Raw genomic sequence first — 13,933 nt, forward strand, 5'->3', positions numbered from 1 at the left:
AGAACAGTGAAAAAAATTCCAATGAAGTACTCAATCAAGAGTCTCCACTGATGCCCCCCAAAATTTAAATATGCAAAATAGGAGTCCGTGGAGCCTTGGTTGCGAGTCTCAAAACACGGGATAGCCAGATATCTCTAGCCTGTTGCCACGGGGTGCCTCCATGATAGGGAGAGCACCACACCACCCTGATAAATAGCCCCTTAAGTCCCACTCGGTTGCGAGTATTGGAACATAAATAGGGAAACACCAGGGTGGCCCCTTTTTGTCAATGTCTAACTCAAGGTGCGAGTATTGCGATCATGACAACGGCTTGCCAAGGCAGGCTTCCATCCACAGGTTATATATACCAGCTAATTATATGTGCGCTCAGCCGATCAGCCAATCAGCTGAGCGCACATATAATTCTAAATGTTTCTTCTAATAATGCTATTGTGATAACATAATTAGAAGAAACATTTGATGTTTTCATTAAAGTAAAGTGATGATTAGTACAGAAAGCTCTTTTGCCGGCAATATGAATTAATGGCTTATGGAGCTTCCTGTACTAATTAATATTTAATTAATAAACACATTTTCGTTGAAATAAATTAAGTTTCGTTATTCAATAATTTAATTCTAACGAATCCATCATTGTGCAATTAAATATACTGTCAAAAAATAATTATATATATAAATATACATTTATTTATATATATTTATTTTAACAGTATATTTAATTGCAAAATGATGGATTAGTTTAAATTTAATTATTGAACAACGAAAGGCACTTTATTACAACGAAAATGTGTTTTATTATTTTAATATATTAACCATGAGAGACATCGGCATTACTGCAGAGGATCCCAAACCCCGGTAATAGCAATTCATGTAAACTGTTTCCCTGCTTTCCCAGATGCATTACAGAGGTGTTTGCATCACTTTCTTAAGATTTTATTTGTTATTTTTAGTTGAACCAGATTTCCAAGTAAATGACCGTATGTTTAGAGCCGCATGTCTATTTTTTCCCTTGGCCGTAGTTTCATCCGCACATTTACAGCCGCATAAAAAATACAGCCGCACAGTTACATAGTGTGAACCTAGCCTTAGGCTGCGTTCACACTACGTATATTTCAGTCAGTATATGTATATTTCAGTCAGTATTGCAACCAAAACCAGGAGTGGATTAAAAACACAGAAAGGATCTGTTCACACAATGTTGAAATTGAGTGGATGGCCGCCATTTAATGGCAAATATTTGCTGTTATTTTAAAACAACGGCTGTTATATTGAAATAATGACAGTTATTTACTGTTATATGGCGGCCATCCACTCAATTTCAACATTGTGTGAACAAATCCTTTCTGTGTTTTTAATCCACTCCTGGTTTTGGTTGCAATACTGACTGAAATATAGTGACTGAAATATACGTATTGTGAACGCAGCCTAACTCTTGAAAGTACAATATAGTGAGATAGTGATAGCCTTCCATTATAGCGAATGTCCACAATTGTCCATGATCGAAGGTACCCTTATTCCTGTCTAGGGATTAGGAACGATGACTATTCCTATTCTCTATTCCTAACCTAGTTAGTCTAACCACATCAGCCATATGCCACCTCAATATCATTTGGTCCACGTCCGCTAGTCTTGCCCATGTTGCACATTATGACCAGATAAAGAATATAAGAAAATGTAATTTTTTTTTTAAACACACTATGTGGTGTCCCACTGCGGGTGTTGCTTCTATTTACACCATTCGTAAAAGTCTGTAATTTTATGTGTTCTTGTTGCAGCAGTATTATTAGAGATGACCACTAGATGTCGCTGTATTGTGTAACTAAAGTATGAAGGCTACACGGTTGAAGTATCTCAAGGGTTAATTGTGTGTGTGTGTATTAGATTCTGTTAACCAGTAGGGTCTTTCCTTTCTTCTGTCCTATCAACTCTCTTCTTTCTCTTTTTTTCTGTTTCACTCTTTCCCCCCAACCACAACGCACCTTACTTGCTGGTTAGGAAGTTAGTCCCTTGGGTGAAAGAGGAGTCTTAGCTGAGCTGTGGTGGAGAAAGGACGTAGCTCAGATAGCTCTCCACCGTGGTTCTACCTGGGCCCTGGCCCTCTGCCAGGTCCCCTCTGCAGTCTTGGACAGTACCCCGCATGGGTAGGACGCAGAACAGCCAGCGCTTATGAACCTCTTTCTTGAAGCATCAAACAAGCTGTGTGATGCACTGATAAACCCTTTAAGAGAGGACTAGCCAACAGATAACCTCAACCCACGCCGAGGACTGGGAGTTACAACAGTGCAGGACAGTATCCATTACAACGGAAGAAAAGGGAAATTTTGGCAGCACATCTATGACTCTGTTCACATTGCAGGTTGCACGCTGCTTGTGGCTTAAGTACAGACAAAAAACAAAAGGTGCAACAGCAACCCACAGGTGCAAGGGCCTACCGTATATACTCCTCCCAGCGTACACATGGTAAACACCTGCTCTGTAGATATTAAAAATTAAAATATAATTTTTTTTTTCTTTGAAAAGTGAGGATCTTAGCAAACTATTTGATCAAACAGAGTGTACCATGTCGCCACGTTAAGGTGTCCTCAGAGACACGGTCCCTACTCTAGCATTTTCATACTAGCAATGGCCTCTCCTAGGCTGAACAAGTCTGGGCAGATAGGAGCCAATTGATCTCTTTTATAGCAGCCTTGGGACATGGGTGGAGTGGAAGCCAATCACTATCACTATACATCACTTCCTGCAGGGCATTCAGCAACTAATAAGTACTGGAAGGATTGAGATTTTTAAATAGAAGTAATTTACAAATCTGTTTAACTTTCTGACACAGCTGAATAAAATGTTTTTCCACGGAGTACCCCTTTAACCCCTTGCCTCTAAAGCCTGTTTTGGCCTTAATGACCAGGCTCATTTTTCAAAATCTGACCTGTCTCACTTTATGCGCTTATAGCTCAGTGATGCTTTAACGTATGCTAGCGATTCTGAGATTGTTTTTTCGTCACATATGACACTTTATATTAGTAGCAAAATTTGGTCACTACTTTGTGTATTTTTTGTGAAAAACATCAAAATATCATGAAAAATTTAAAAATTTTGCATTTTATGAACTTCTGAAATTCTCTGCTTCTAAAAAAGGAAGTCATAGCACATAAATTAGTTGCTAAATCACATTACCAATATGTCCTCTTTATTCTGGCATAATTTGGGAAACATATTTTACTTTTTAAGGGTGTTATGGGGCTTAGAAATTTATTAGCAAATTATCACATTTTGTGAAAATTTCCAAAACTGATTTTTTTTAGGGACCAGTTCTTTTTTTAAATGGATTTAGAAGGCTTGTATACTGGAAACCCCCATAAGTGACCCCATTTTGGAAACTAGACACCTTAAAGAATTAATCTAGGGTTATAATGTGCATTTTAACCCTACAGGGGCTGGAGGAAAGTATTCACAATTAGGCCGTAAAAAAATCGAAAATGTAAATTTTCAAATAATATATATGTTTAGATTAAAGTTTCTCATTTTCAAAAGGAACATGAGAAAAAAAGCATGCCAAAATTTGTAACGCAGGTTCTCCTGAATAAAACGGTATCCCATATGTGGGTGAAAACCACTGTATGGGCACACAGCCGCTCTCAGAAGGGAAGGAGCGCCAATTAGCTTTTTTAATGCAGATTTTGCTGAAGAAGTTTCTGAGCGCCAGGTGCGTTTGCAGCGCCCCTGTAGTGTCCGCAGAAGAGAAACCCCCCAAAAGTCACCCCATTTTGGAAAGTACACCCCTTGAAGAATTTATCTTGGGGTGTGGTGACCATTTTGACCCCACAGGTATTAGAGGAAAGTATTCAAAATAAGACAGTAAAATTGAAAAACTAGAATTTTTCCAATAATATGTTTGTTTAGTTTTAAATTTCTCAATTTCACAAGGAACATGAGAAAATTCACACCCCAAAATTTGTAACACAGGTTCTCCTGAGTACAACGGTACCCCATATGTGGGCGTAAACCACTGTATGGGCACACAGCCGGGCTCAGAAGGGAAGGAGCGCCAATTAGCATTTTCAGTTCAGATTTTGCTGAAGTAGTTTCTGAGCGCCAGGTGCGTTTGTAGTGCCCCTGTAGTGTCCGCAGAAGAGAAACCCCCCAAAAGTCACCCCATTTTGGAAAGTACACCCCTTGAAGAATTTATCTTGGGGTGTGGTGACCATTTTGACCCCACAGGTATTAGAGGAAAGTATTCAAAATAAGACAGTAAAATTGAAAAACTAGAATTTTTCCAATAATATGTTTGTTTAGTTTTAAATTTCTCAATTTCACAAGGAACATGAGAAAATTCACACCCCAAAATTTGTAACACAGGTTCTCCTGAGTACAACGGTACCCCATATGTGGGCATAAACCACTGTATGGGCACACAGCCGGGCTCAGAAGGGAAGGAGCGCCAATTAGCATTTTCAGTTCAGATTTTGCTGAAGTAGTTTCTGAGCGCCAGGTGCGTTTGTAGTGCCCCTGTAGTGTCCTCAGAAGAGAACCCCCCCAAAAGTCACCCCATTTTGGAAAGTACACCCCTTGAAGAATTTATCTTGGGGTGTGGTGACCATTTTGACCCCACAGGTATTAGAGGAAAGTATTCAAAATAAGACAGTAAAATTGAAAAACTAGAATTTTTCCAATAATATGTTCGTTTAGTTTTAAATTTCTCATTTTCACTAGGAACAGGGGAGAAGCTGCATGCCCAAATCTGTAACGCAGGTTCTCCTGAGTAGAACGGTACCCCATATGTGGGCATAAGCCACTGTATGGCCACACCGAGGGGCTCAGAAGGGAAGGAGCGCCAATTAGCATTTTCAGTGCAGATTTTTCCGAAGAAGTTTCTGAGCGCCAGGTGCGTTTGCAGCGCCCCTGTAGTGTCAGCAGAATAGAACCCCCCCAAAAGTCACCCCATTTAGGAAAGTACACACCTCAAAGAATCTTGTGGTGTGGTCACCATTTTGACCCAACAGGTATTAGAGGAAAGTATTTAAAAGTAGAGAGTAAAAAAGAAAAACTCGAATTTTTCCAATAATATGTTTGTTTAGTTTGAAATTTCTCAATTTCACAAGGAACAGGAGAAAAAATGTACCCAAAAATTTATAACGCAGGTTCTCGTGAGTAGAACAGTACCCCATATGTGGGCATAAACCACTCTATGGGCACACAGCAGGGATCAGAAGGAAGGGAGCGCCAATTAGCTTTTTCAGTGCAGATTTTGCTGAAGACGTTTCTGAGTGCCAGGTGCATTTGCAGAGCCCCTGTAGTGCCAGCGGAGTAAAATCCCGCCATAAGTCACCCCATTTTGGAAAGTACACCCCTCAAAGAATTCATCTTGGGGTATGGTGAGCATTTTGACCCCACAGGTATTAGAGGAAAGTATTCAAAAGTAGACAGTAAAAATGAAAAACTCGAATTTTTCCAATAATATGTTCCTTTAGTTGGAAACTTCTAAATTTCACGAGGAACAGGAGAGAAAATGTACCCCAAAATCTGTAACGCAGGTTCTCCTGAGTAGAACGGTACCCCATATGTGGGCATAAACCCCTGTATGGGCACACAGAGGGGCTCAGAAGGAAGGGAGCGCCAATTTGCTGGAGCAAAACCGCAGCTAGAAACAATTATTAGAATAGCGCAGTTACTAAAATACAATAAAAAAATTAGATTACAGGTAATGTGGGGTGGTTACGGGTAATCTGCGGTGGTTACAGATAATCTGGGGTGGTTACAGGTAACCTGCTGTGGTTACGGCCAACGTGGGGTGGTTACGGACAATCTGGGTTGGTTACGGATAAACTGAAGTGCTTATATGTAATTTGGGTTGGTTACGGCAATCTGGAGGGGGTCTTTGGCAATTTGGGGTGGTTAGAGGCAGTGTGCGGTGGTTAGAGGCAACATGCGGTGGTCAGTGCCAATGTGTGGCGGTCAGTGGCAATGTGCGGAGGTCAGTGGCAACGTGCGGAGGTCAGTGGCAATGTGCGGCGGTCAGTGGCAACGTGCGGCGGTCAGTGGCAACGTGCGGTGGTTACGTGTAATCTGGCGTGATTACGGGCAACCTGGGGCGGTTAGGGGCAACGTGCGGTGGTTACGGGTAATCTGGTGTGATTACGGGCAACCTGGGGCGGTTAGGGGCAACGTGCGGTGGTTACGGGTAATCTGGTGTGATTACGGGCAACCTGGGGTTGTTAGGGGCAACGTGCGGTGGTTACGTGCAATCTGGCATGATTACGGGCAACGTGCGGTGGTTACGGGCAATGTGCGGTGGTTACGGGCAACGTGCGGTGGTTACGGGCAACGTGCGGTGGTTACGGGCAACGTGCGGTGGTTACGGACAATCTGGGTTGGTTACGGATAAACTGAAGTGCTTATATGTAATTTGGGTTGGTTACGGCAATCTGGAGGGGGTCTTTGGCAATTTGGGGTGGTTAGAGGCAGTGTGCGGTGGTTAGAGGCAACGTGCGGTGGTCAGTGGCAATGTGTGGCGGTCAGTGCCAATGTGTGGCGGTCAGTGGCAATGTGCGTAGGTCAGTGGCAATGTGCGGAGGTCAGTGGCAACATGCGGCGGTCAGTGGCAACGTGCGGCGGTCAGTGGCAACGTGCGGTGGTTACGTGTAATCTGGCGTGATTACGGGCAACCTGGGGCGGTTAGGGGCAACGTGCGGTGGTTACGGGTAATCTGGTGTGATTACGGGCAACCTGGGGCGGTTAGGGGCAACGTGCGGTGGTTACGGGTAATCTGGTGTGATTACGGGCAACCTGGGGCGGTTAGGGGCAACGTGCGGTGGTTACGTGCAAGGGGGGTCCCCGATCACTGCCCCATGCTCTCCGCTACCTTCGGTGGCGGAGAGCATGGGGCTTTGATCATTTTTTCATTTCCATCCCTGCGAACAAACATCGTTTGTTCGCAGGGATGGGGGCGGCCATCTTGGATCTGATGGCCGCCCGGGGAGGGAGCGGGTTAGTGATCGGGGCACTAGGGGGGCTGATCTGGGGTCTGATTATTATATTTTCATCTCCCCCCACCGTGGATTCACGGTGGGGGGAGATGAAAGCTGTCAGCGGCGCCGGTACCGGAGATTGCCGTTATAAAGTTGATAGCGGCGATCTCCGGTACCGGCGGCAGGGGAAGGGGGGCCGGGGGACACAGTGACAGTGGCGGCGGGAGGAGGCAACGTGCTGCAGCCTCCTACCGCCGCCCGATCGTGGCAAACATCACATCTCCCCCATAGACGCTGCGGTCGCATCGACCGCGGCGTTTATGGGGTTAACTGCCCGGGGGGAGCGCGGCTCCCCTCCGGGCAGAGGCAGCGGGAGGATGTGGTGTGATACTGCCTCCTCCCGCTGCCCGATCTCACTTACAGACAGCGGGGGGAGGCAGGAACAACATGACGTTTGGGGAACGTCATGTTGCATTAACTACCTACTTTACATGACGTTCCCCAAACGTCATTTTGCGGCAAGGGGTTAATTCAACTGATCTGCTGCTTTTGAATCAACCCCTAGGCTTTTCTCATATATAGTAGTTTGGGCCAATGGGCATGTATGCTAACATGCATGAAAATAGACATTACGAGAGGCTCAGTATCACTAGCTGTATGTCTGATGGCAGTGATGAAGCTTTGATAGCAAAACAATTGTTGCCTACTGTAGACTGTGAACGCTGTTCTCTAAATAAATTTAGACCACACAAGAAGAGTACTATGGATTATTTTCATCGCTGGATATTTTGGATGGACTGTGTTTACACTACACGCACCCCTGTGTTATTTCCAAGGACCATCTGCAGACATAAGCTTAAGGTTTCCTAGCAAGTGTCAACTCCTTTACCTGCTAATGCTCATGTTTAATAAAAGAATGGCAAAGCCAGGAGAACCTTGAACAATTTCTCCAACCCCGGACTAGAAGAAGTTTGTTGCAGAACGTAGCGCTTATCCTCACAGCATGGACTGCCACTGACTGGCTTGTAGCAGAAGGGAAGATTTTCTCCTTGGCCTTGAACATTTTACATGATAAGACAGAGCCCAGAGGCCATTTCAGGACCTGGAACTTGTCATGTAATAGACTAAAGATTGGTCTCATTGGTTGAGAGGCATCATGTGACCGATTTATCTCAGCTCCTTGTGACACAGGGTGTGGTAAAAACACAGAAGTAATTTTTACCTCTTCCACTGTTAACATCCTTCAGTGTATGCTGTTAGACAGTGTGCAGCAGTGTGACATAGTTGTCTATTGCAGATGTCGGCTGTCTAGTCACTCTCCCTCTCAGCTAATCACTGGTTTACTGAGACAGGACAGCGGCGTGGCCAGTGATTGGCTGAGCGGGCTGATACTCTTTTCTCAAGCATGTCAACCAGCTCAGCCAATAACTGCCTGTGCCACTCTCCCGTCTCAGTCATCCAGTAATTGACAGAACTTGCTGTCACTCTTGAGGCAAGAGTGACAGCCAACTCAGCCAATCTTTGACTCCAGTGCCATGCTGTCTCAGTTAGTAATTGTCTAAACAGGATTTTGGCGCTTACAGGGTACAGCGGAGAAGAAGGACATCAGGGGAGCGCGGATAGTTAAGTATAGATGAGCAATTTTTTTGAGACACACTAAAACAGCTAAAGGCCTACAATCATTTAGCTGTTACCATGTGGCTTGTTTAAGGTATGCTTTGGACAAACCTGAACTTTCCGTTAAAGTTTGGTGAAGCTGTGGAACTGAACTTTTGAAAAGTTTGCTCTTCTCTAACAATATTAAAAGGTATGTGGCACTGATATAATCCTGTGGCTCCTGGTGAGGAATATTGCTGTGCAGAGAAAACCTTTAACTGGATTTGCAGCACACAAGCGCAGCGACCCAGAGAGGCAGATGGTAAAAGGTCCATGCGGGTACTTTTCAAGGTGGCCAGGAGTGGTGAGTGGAATGAGCTCGGGTCCCCCTGGATACACTGACTCAGCTCTGCCAAGAAATCTAGGAGTTGAAGTGTGGTGTACTACTGGGAGTGAGATGTTATCAGTGATATGATACAGCTCAGCCAAAGGTGTAAATGTGATGATGCCAGTGCTAGTCCAGCACACACACGTGATGTCTGTAAATGCTTTGTAGAGTGGCTGGCTCTATCACCCTAAAATGGTCGGTGACTTCCAGGGTTCTGATGGGTCACTTGGGCTCTTGTCACGGTAGTCCTGAGTGGCAATTGACCAACCAGGACTATTGATACCGCCACCTACAGAAAGGGGAAAAATTACTCAATGAGTCCCAGTGATAAAAATAGAACAGCTTTACTGTGCAGTCCCTGAATAATACAGAATACTTTGGCAGCAAATAGATAATCTTTGTACAGGTAATAGTGCTCAACGGGGTCTGTGTTGCAGAGATACTTTAAAGTGCTGAATATAGTAGAGGTAGTTGTAGCGGTGCTTGGAGAGTTTAGAGTAGAGTGGAGCAGCGTAGAGGAGAGGAGTTTGTCAAGGAAGTCCCAACCCAAAGTAGCACTGTGCTCTGCCGGAACTTGAGAGAAAAACTTGACACTTGAGAGTGAGAAGTTAACTTGTACAAGTGTTTAGACTAGTGTCTGACCACCTTCTACCCTACAGTGTCGAGTTAACCATCCTAATAGGGTGATACAAGCCCCAGCTGTGGTTACCTGGGTGAAGCTAAGTGTCTGAGGGTGTCCCGGTGTCACCTGCATTGCGAGATAGAATATGTAGACCTTCTGGTATCTTTGTTCTATCCAGGAGAGTTCCTCTGTACATCAAGACTGCCCTGCACTTTGTAGAGTGGTTCTCGGCGTGAGCTGGGTTAGCATTAAGAGGTAGACTAGAGAAACTGAGTGTCTCTGGTTGCTTCATACACTCGAGTCTCAACACCTCACTTCACAACCATCTACACACACTGAACTAAACTTTCTGTCCACACGGGGATAACTAACTACTTCCCCAGGGGCTGTTTGTGTGTGTGGAGAGCAGGGATAGGCAAAAGAAGAGAGAGTATCTTCTAACCGTAACCCTTTGCATACTTCATCTATGCAACACATAATAAGAAACACGGTAATCACTGAACTCAAGGAGAACAGTGAAAAAACTCCAATGAAGTACTCAATCAAGAGTCTCCACTGATGCCCCCAAAAATTTAAATATGCAAAACAACAGTCTGTGGAGTCTCGATTGCGAGTCTCAAAACACGGGATAGCCAGATATCATTGCCCTAACTAGCCAGAATCCTACTCCACACTGACGAGGGGCAAATACCCCGAAACGGCTGTCTGTGGAGGGATGCCTGCCCTGGCAAGCCCTTGTCATGATCGCAATACTCGTACCTTGAGTTAGACATTGACAAAAAGGGCCACCCTGGTATTTCCCTATTTGTGTTCCAATACTCGCAACCGAGTGGGTCTTAAGGGGCTATTTATCAGGGTGGTGTGGTGCTCTCCCCATCATGGAGGCACCCCGTGGCAACAGGCTAGAGATATCTGGCTATCCCGTGTTTTGAGACTCGCAATCGAGACTCCACAGACTCTTGTTTTGCATATTTAAATTTTTGGGGGCATCAGTGGAGACTCTTGATTGAGTACTTCATTGGAGTTTTTTCACTCTTCTCCTTGAGTTCAGTGATTACTGTGTTTTGTTGGTTGATTTGTCATTGCCCTAACTAGCCAGAATCCTATTTCACACTGACGAGGGGCAAATACCCAGAAACGGCTTTCTGTGGATCGATGTCTGCCCTGGCAAGCCCTTGTCATGATCGCAATACACGTACCTTGAGTTAGACATTGACAAAAAGGGGCCACCCTGGTATTTCCCTATTTGTGTTCCAATACTCGCAACCGAGTGGGACTTAAGGGGCTATTTATCAGGGTGGTGTGGTGCTCTCCTTATCATGGAGGCACCCCGTGGCAACAGGCTAGAGATATCTGGCTATCCCGTGTTTTGAGACTCGCAACCGAGGCTCCACGGACTCCTGTTTTGCAAAGTGATGATTAGTACAGAAAGCCGGAGTTCCACAGCCCCTAATCGCGGTGAACACAGCTAGGGTATCAGGATATAGAAAGATAATAGTCCCACACATGGGCCCTGGCAACATGGGCAGATACAGGAAGTATACTCTCAGAAGGCTCTTTGAAGTAGTGTTGCTTCTCAAACATAGACTCCTACAACTAACTACTAACCAACTCAGTCCCATCCCCACTATATAACTTAAGCCTTTAGGGGGGAATCTGATTGGGCAAGAGGTATAATAATGTGATGGGCTGCATGGTGTTGTGATGCGGCAACCTGTTTTGGCCGCTTTGATATCCCCAATGATTGGTAACCTCCGGGAGGATTTAGGGTCACTTGGGCACTTGTCACAGTAGCCTGAAGTGGTAGCAGACCCACCCAGGTAGTTGGTATATGGTGTGTGTGTGTGGGTGCAGGTGCTGACAGAACTCGTGCGAAGAGTCCTGTGCATTTCGTCAAAAAATATAAAACTTTACTGAAGTAAGGTTCAAGTTTAACAGTACACGTGACACAGTAGTGCAAATCTTGACACACAACGTTAATGCTGACACAGAGATAACTGGTGCTTGTGGAAGTAGAAGGTGCTTTATAGAGAGAGAAGGTGAGGAGAAGAGTTGCCAGAAGAGCCCTGCCCAATGTAGTGAATGTGCTCTGCCAAAACAGGTGTATAGGTAGAGAGGTAATAAGATACCCGTACTCATGGATACCAGTAGTGACTCTGAACCTCCTTATGCCCCTGAGTTGGGAGATACCCGTCCTAGGTGTGTAATACAAGCCCCAGTCATTGGTAATCTGGGTTGAGCAGACTTCCCAGTTGTCCTGCACTGCGCAGTAGGATACGTAGACCTTGCACGGTAGCTTTGTCCTACTCGGCTCAGTTCCTCTAGCTTCAGGATACTGCCTTGCACTCTTTAAAGAGGTTCCTGGTGTGATCAAGGGTTATTCCTGGGTGGCTTCTCTCCCCTAAGGTGAGTTTAGCACTGCATACTTGCTTTAGTGTCTACTTGGGTTACTTAGTAAGGATGTAGAAACAAGTGCAGTAAAGAGCTAAGGACACTCACCGGAAAGTTGCCATGTATCTTTATTCCAACAAGTAGTTAAAAACTTCAGTGATACATAGATACATATCACTATGCAGCAGAGGCCAGACCACTTCACAAAGACAACATAGACATGATGGCCATTTCGCGCGCATGCAAGCTTCATCATCTTTTGGGAAGTGTTGTGTGGGATCTGGCTGAAGTGTTGTATATGTAACTGAATCAGATAGTTGTCTGTCACATTCTGAGTTATAGTCATCAGTATTTTGTATCAACCCCCCCCCCCCATTATCAGCCGGTCGAATGGTGATATCTGCTATTGGCTTGCAGTTCTTTAATTGCTTTTCTCTGCTTGTAAGCTTAACTTGCTTGTTTGCTTTAAAGGAGACCTGTCAACCCCCGTGCCGGGTGACAGGCTCCCGATCCCCAGTTAGATCCCCTTATACGTACCTCATTCCTCTCCCGGAGCCGATCCCGGGACGGAGATATCCCGGTCAGAAGCCGGCGCGCGCCCTCTGGCGATAGGTCCTGCGTCCATAGAGAATGAATGGAGCCGGACTCATCTCTGCAGCGCGCACACGGCTCCATTCATTCTCTATGATTGCCGGACCCCTCACCAGAGCGCGCGCACGCGTTGGCTTCTGACCAAGGTATATCTGTCCCGGGACCGGCTCCGGCAGCAGGACTCGGCAGGATGAGGTACTCATAAGGGGATCTAACGGGGGGTTGGGAGCCTGTCACCCTGGCACGGGGGGTGACAGGGCCTCTTTACGTTATTACATGGTCTGTCATTGAATTTAAGCTGTTGTAGTTCGTTTGTGGTGGCTTTCTGGAAGGCTGTGATGTCTGGACCAGTTTTATGTTTAGGATAAAAACTAGATTTATTCTTGCAGTCTGTGTGAATGTATAGATCTGACGTTGATGGGGGTGAGCCTAGGTTGAATGTTTTTTCACCTGGTTGTTTGAGAAAGTATTTTTGAGACAGTTTTCTAATATAATTTTTCTATCCCTATATAGACATCAAACTGCATGATCTGTTAGGTGCAAACTTTAGGCCTTTGTTAAGCAGTGTAGTTTCTGCCAGTGTCAGAGTAGCGGAACTGAGGTTAATTATGGAGTTTGATAGTGGGATATGTTGTACTGTGATATGTCCCTTTTCCCTAGTTTCGTTGGAGGTTGAAGGTGATTCTCAAGGTTTTCTCCTCCTAATTCGACAGCGAGTCCTCTTTTTCTTTGTGGTGTTGAAGTTTGTTTTGAATTGTGTGGTGCTGTCCGTTGTATTGATGGTGGGGTGGCTTTTATTGGTTTGTCTGGACAACTGCGAGTGTGAGGCATTGGGTTGGGTAGAAGAGGCTGCTTGCTGTTCTTGTTGTGTGACGTCTGGTAGTGTAGACTCATGTTCTGTTTATATGTGGTATGTGGCTTGTATCTGTTCATGTAAGGTGGGTGTTCGGGTAGTGTGGGTTTCCCTAAAAAAGATTGGGATAGAGGGGTATATCTATTTTGCATAGGTACCCTATAATGTATTGTGTTTGTTGACTGTATTTGGTTAGTGTTAATATTTTTCTTGTGATTGGACCACAGCATTTTCTTTTTTTTCTTATTGCAGTGTCCCAGAACAGAGTTTCTCCTCCTGTTATTTTCCCGAAAGTGTATATTTATATCTGAGTCAGTCAGTATTTTATTGTCCCTGTTCTGGAAACTATGGTCCACTGCAAACTGTGTATATTATGTCACCCCTCTTAGTATTCAGGTCTGTTATTTCATTTATTTCTTGTATATTTTCAGCTGTCAGTGCCTAATGGTGTGATGATGCAATGGCTTGATGTCACGTGACTGCCCCTGCTGCCATGGTAACTCCAATAGCCATCGAGCTTTGGCTGGGGATAC

The sequence above is a fragment of the Dendropsophus ebraccatus genome, chromosome 3, assembly GCF_027789765.1.
Source record: "Dendropsophus ebraccatus isolate aDenEbr1 chromosome 3, aDenEbr1.pat, whole genome shotgun sequence".
Classification (NCBI taxonomy): domain Eukaryota; kingdom Metazoa; phylum Chordata; class Amphibia; order Anura; family Hylidae; genus Dendropsophus; species Dendropsophus ebraccatus.